Source organism: Morus notabilis, unplaced genomic scaffold, assembly GCF_000414095.1.
Source record: "Morus notabilis unplaced genomic scaffold, ASM41409v2 Scaffold508, whole genome shotgun sequence".
NCBI lineage: Eukaryota > Viridiplantae > Streptophyta > Magnoliopsida > Rosales > Moraceae > Morus > Morus notabilis.
In genome coordinates, this window is record NW_010361936.1 from 463645 (window position 1) to 469597 (window position 5953).

Here is a 5953-nt window from a genome sequence, read left to right on the forward strand (position 1 = left end):
GAGGGTGACCTGTATTTATCGGGGAGAGGGGGCACCATAATTTCCTCGGTAAACGGGTTGTCGTGCGTCCGGCTAGGTGTGATGTCGACGTTCACCACCTTCTGGGATATCTTGGCGGTCACCGGGGTTGTGGTTTCCAACCATGACAGCTTTTACCGGTCTCGGGGCGTCTTCTAGAGGCGGCATCAAGTTTCTTCTATCCAAGCGCTCAACCACAGTCATCAGCCCCCGCACTAGGTCGGTCAGGGAAGTGAGTTGGGCCTGCATCTGCACAGGGTTTGGTTACGGTATGTCTGGGGATGGGGCTCCATTTCTAACCGGAGGTAGATCTTCTTCCATCCCGTCGTTTGCCAGATGCACGACAGTTTCTTCCATCTGGCCGCCTTGGTTGATGGCCTCGATTCTTCTTCTTGGAGGCATGTCAATTAACGTATGAACCAGAGATTCTGGGTTCGGTCCCCAGCGGAGTCGCCAATTGTTGACGGCTGAATTCTGCCAACAGAAATACGCCAGGTTACCCGCTGGTATCCCGTTGGGTTACCAGTTGGAAATTAACGGTATATTTGAAATCAAGTTGTGAAGTGTTTGTTGTGTTTGGCGGGATCGAGGGTGACCTGTATTTATCGGGGAGAGGGGGCACCATAATTTCCTCGGTAAACGGGTTGTCGTGCGTCCGGCTAGGTGTGATGTCGACGTTCACCACCTTCTGGGATATCTTGGCGGTCACCGGGGTTGTGGTTTCCAACCATGACAGCTTTTACCGGTCTCGGGGCGTCTTCTAGAGGCGGCATCAAGTTTCTTCTATCCAAGCGCTCAACCACAGTCATCAGCCCCCGCACTAGGTCGGTCAGGGAAGTGAGTTGGGCCTGCATCTGCACAGGGTTTGGTTACGGTATGTCTGGGGATGGGGCTCCATTTCTAACCGGAGGTAGATCTTCTTCCATCCCGTCGTTTGCCAGATGCACGACAGTTTCTTCCATCTGGCCGCCTTGGTTGATGGCCTCGATTCTTCTTCTTGGAGGCATGTCAATTAACGTATGAACCAGAGATTCTGGGTTCGGTCCCCAGCGGAGTCGCCAATTGTTGACGGCTGAATTCTGCCAACAGAAATACGCCAGGTTACCCGCTGGTATCCCGTTGGGTTACCAGTTGGAAATTAACGGTATATTTGAAATCAAGTTGTGAAGTGTTTGTTGTGTTTTGTAAGCATGAGTATAACACTTGAATGAGAGGACACACGAGATTTTTAGTGGTTCACTCTGTTAATGAAGAGCTACATCCACTTATGTATGATATACTTCTCTTGGACTCTTTACAATTTACAAGCACGTATACTCTCTATTGCTTAATCCTCCAGAGGTCCCTTTAGTGTATGGGACTTTGCCCCTTTTATAGCTCAAGCTTCCTTCGTAGGTGGTTTTCCTTCGTAGGTAGAAGTACTCGAGTGGCCTACCTTTCTAGGCTAAGACCGTAGCCCACTAATCACCTTTTCAACTGTTCACTCAGCCAATTGTTCTTCTATTATGGCTCTGTGGATTCCTGTAATCTCTTATTGCCCACTACAGGGCGGTTTAGGGGTTTACAATTAATGCCCGTATTGCAGATGTCTCCCATCCTTAGACGCAACTTGTGATGTCAGGCTTCTTTCTGAAGAGCGTTCCCCACGGCGTCTGTGCCGTGCATTCCTTATGTTCTTTCCGATAGTTGACCCTTTCCGAAGGTTGTTGCATAAGTTCGGCAGCACAATTGGTCGACGCCCTAATTTGGGTCTTTCTTTGCAACGTCGAGGGTAGTCAAACTACAGGCGTCGAGGGTAGTTGAACTCCAAGCATCGAGGGTTGCCACCTTTTGAGAGAAAGTAGGGCCACGTGTCACGCTGTCGCCGTTCCACATGTCACCCACTCGCCGTTCCACATGTCACCCACATTTTTCCACACAACATATATAATATGTACTTTAATCATTCACTATAAATCTACTAATTACTTCATTCTCCCTAAATTTCTTTCCCCGTGATATAATAAAATAATTTAAAAAAACGTTGTACTATAGAACTTGAGGAAGAATTATTAGCCATTAGGGAACATGTAAATTTGGACTTCCAATATTACCGCTAAAAGCAATTCCCCGCACCTCATTAAATGGAAACACGTGGGATTTTTTGGCTTACTTTGCACAAATTATCGTGTTTGAATCATCTAAAAAGTTTATTGTTTACTAAATAATAAGAAATTCATTTATACAACCATTTAAGGTTTTATATTTTTATTTTAAAAAGAAATATATGTAAAGATAATAATTAATAAAAAAATTAAGTAGGGACACATTTAAAGAAAATTATTTTAACTAACTAAAAATAAATAGGAATACATGCAAAAGAAGTTACTCATACGAGAGTAAAGTGAGAAACAATATATTTTTAAAAGAAACACACAAAAATTAAATGTAAAAAAAATCACAAAAAAATAAAAATAACAAAAGAAAAATATAAGTGGAGAAGCCACCACGTGGCAGCCCCATAAAAAATATTTTTATCTCTTTTATGTATTGTTAGATTAGACGTATGGAGAAAAAAAAAAAAGACAATAGACAAAAAAAATGTGAGAAGAAAAATTAAAAAAAAAGACAAAAAATGGAAAAAGAAAAAAAGGAGAGAAATTCAAAAAATATTAAAAAAAAAGAAAGAAAGAGGAGGCCAACATGTAGCCTCTATACAGGCCAATACTTGGCCTCCTTAAAAGCCAAGTGTTTTATTTAAGCAAAAAAGAAAAAAAAAGAGACCAACACGTACCCTTTAAATAGACCAACATATGGTCTCCTTAGAAGCCAAATTTTGGCTCTTTTAAGTATTTAGAGATAATAAAATTTTAAAAGTCGTATTGAAATAAAGCTACGAGTTTAGAATATTTTACAAATGAAAAAAATTAATATAATTATAATAATTACTATATTATTTTGTACTTGTTGGGGCTCTTTTGGCGCGGGCTTGTCGACGTGGATGGTAGAGAACTCGTGGCCCCTTTTGGTTCATAATGACTGTGCTCTTACTACTCTGACGAGGTTGAAGGGCTACTGAAGGTGCTTCCTAGCGTCGATAGTGGCCGAGGGGATGATGTTGGCCCCGGTTGAGTTAGGCTAAACCCGGATGACCCCGAGGACAGCGGTATCTGAGGGCGACACCTGTTGCAGTTCCGGCTCCAAGATAGTGAAGAACTTCTAATGGGGAGCTTCAAATGAGCAAATGGTGTCGGAGAGGAATGTGACCAGTTTATGGAGGAGGCTCCTAAGTGGGTAACCCAGTCATATCTCTTTGTTTGTGAGTACAATGATTCCGATGGACGTAGCGTGTGGGGGAAATAAAACTCAGTCTTGGGGGGTGTTTGGCCATGATTAAGGGGTTTAGACATTTTAGGAGCTTTTGTTATCAATTCCAATGGGGAGAACGCCTAGAAACTTGTTCTACAGGGACTCCGCCGGAAGTTATGGTGAATGAAATTCTCCGTCTGTCACTCTGATAGAACCCAAAAACTAGAGAAATCACTAGCCAGAAAGGGAGACTTTTGATCTGCCTCTTTTTTTTTATGAGAGGGTTGAATGGCAGTATTTATAGACAAGGAACATGGTAAGGGGAGGGAAGTTTTCCCTCCAACGATTTTGAACTTTGGCTGAAATCCCTCCAAAAGTCTTCATCGGTAAGGCATTTCCAGTATGATTTGATGATAGCTTTCGTCGATCGCAAGGGAGGGCTTACTAAATAGATGAGTAAGTGGGTTATTGGGCAGCCAATGGGGTTCCGTGGCCGTTTTGGGCGAGGTCAGAAAATGACAGCCAAGTGGTCAAAAGTTTGCCTTCTCTTATTTGTGTATATTCTGTCCTTTTGTAGTTTTTTGGGGGAGAGAGACTTAGTTGTCTTTTGACGGAAAAAAAGAAGGGACGGGAAGAGAAAGGAAATGTTGGGGTAAAGGGTTATCTTAGTGCACAGTATTCACAAAAGTCTGGAACTATACAAATAGCGACTATAAGTTTGGATAATTTGTCTTACCTCATCTAATTTTTTCCATAACCCACGTTATCCTAATTCCGTTATAGACCTAAGACCACCCCAAGTGGGCCAAGGATCTAATTGAGCCAGATAAAATGGGCCCAGTCACATTCATTTGCCTGCCAAATCAGGGCCCACATAGAAGTCCTTAAAACGTGGCGTGGGCCGACGTACCATACCTAGAGTTGTATTTATTAGATCTGAATCGGGCCGATACCTTGTAAAAGTTTGGATATCAACATTAACCCCCTTAATTATATGGACTATACAGCGTAGTGAGATAGACCATACAATCAACCTTCAAACTTGAGAACCCATGTATGTCCTGTTGGCGCAGTGTCGAGTGGGCGGATGAATCCATGAGTAAGTCAATAAGTCTCCCTTGAGAGGGTCCGAAATCGATCGCCACTTCTCCGAGCTTTCGCTTCCTGTCAAACTGTCCGCCTGGTTCCTTACATCATTATTGCATTTATTATCAAAACGGTTCTTCCAAGAGAATATATTTCTTAATACCCCTCCTTTCATCCTTCAGGATTTTCCATCCTAAAATAACTCCCTTAGGAATAATATTTCCTCATTTTCCCTAGTAGACTACCGTCATTATTATACCATTTATCCTTATTTTACTCATTTGTTTATCATATATAATATATATATATATATATATATATATAACAATTGTATGTGTTGATCGAAATTAAGGAAGCCGATTGGTGCTTTTTTTCTTTTTTGTATATTATATATAATATATATATATATATATATATATATATTATACTAATAGAAAACACTTCAACCCCTTCCTCCTCAAAGTAACACCTCATCATACTTCATCGTTTTACCATCTCCCCCTCTTCAAAATGCTCTTATCGTCTCTCCTAATGCCCTGTCGTTTTACCACCTCTTTTTTTTTTGGGTGAACACAATCGGAAAAAGAAGGCACCCTCCTCTCTCCTTCCTTCAAAGCTGCCATATTTTCCCATTTTACTCGTAGGATGAAGGAGAGGGAAAAAAACATACTTCCCTAAAATCCACCCAACCCCTCCATTCTTCCTCAAACTCGAATCCCCATCATCCCCGTCCATTTCCAACCGAAACCCCAAAATCATTACGGAGAAGGAAGAAAAAAGTTAGAGAGATAAAACCTCCTTGTGGTCTCAGCCGCCCGTGGAAAGGGTCACCGTCGCTACCGCCGTTTGTGGAGGGCGATTACCGCCGCCGTCACTCCGTTCGTGGGGGAATCCGCTGCCACTGCGTCGTTCCATCAACGGCTTCCACGAGACTCGGGTAAGCCTTCTCCATTTCCCTGCTCTGTGTTTTTTTTGCTTGTTGCGGCAGTAGTCTCCTTTTTTGATAGCTGTCTTTTTTTGGTAGCTTATGCTTTGGATTTGACTCTTGTTCCTTGTTTGTGATTTTCTTTTTCGCCAAGATTTTTTTGTCCTACGAGGTCATCCATTTTTTTTATTTTTATTTTTTTATTTACTTTCTGAGGGCATTCTAAGCTTGTTTCTCTTGGCTGCCTTATACTCAGCGTATGTCCTTTTCGGCGAACAGGTTGCCACTCCGGGCAGGGGGCAGGGCTGCTATCTTGTAAGGTTACTGCTGGATTTTCTTGGATGGCTTGATTTTGGAGACCTTGGTCACGTTTAAAACCTGTTTTTGGATGCTCCCCCTTTTTTTACGCCCGGGTATGGAGGCTTGTACATGTAATGCCCTATTTACCTTGTAAAATTTTCTTTGAATCTGCTGATTGTGAATGTGACAATATTGTTTCATTTGGACTACTCAAAAGGAACGTGTCCCCCCCCCCCCAAATTATGAACGGATACTTTTTATTCATAATGAAATGGTAACAAGGCTTATAGGCATACTACTTTCTTTTACAACCGCCCTTATTCCCAAAAGAACATA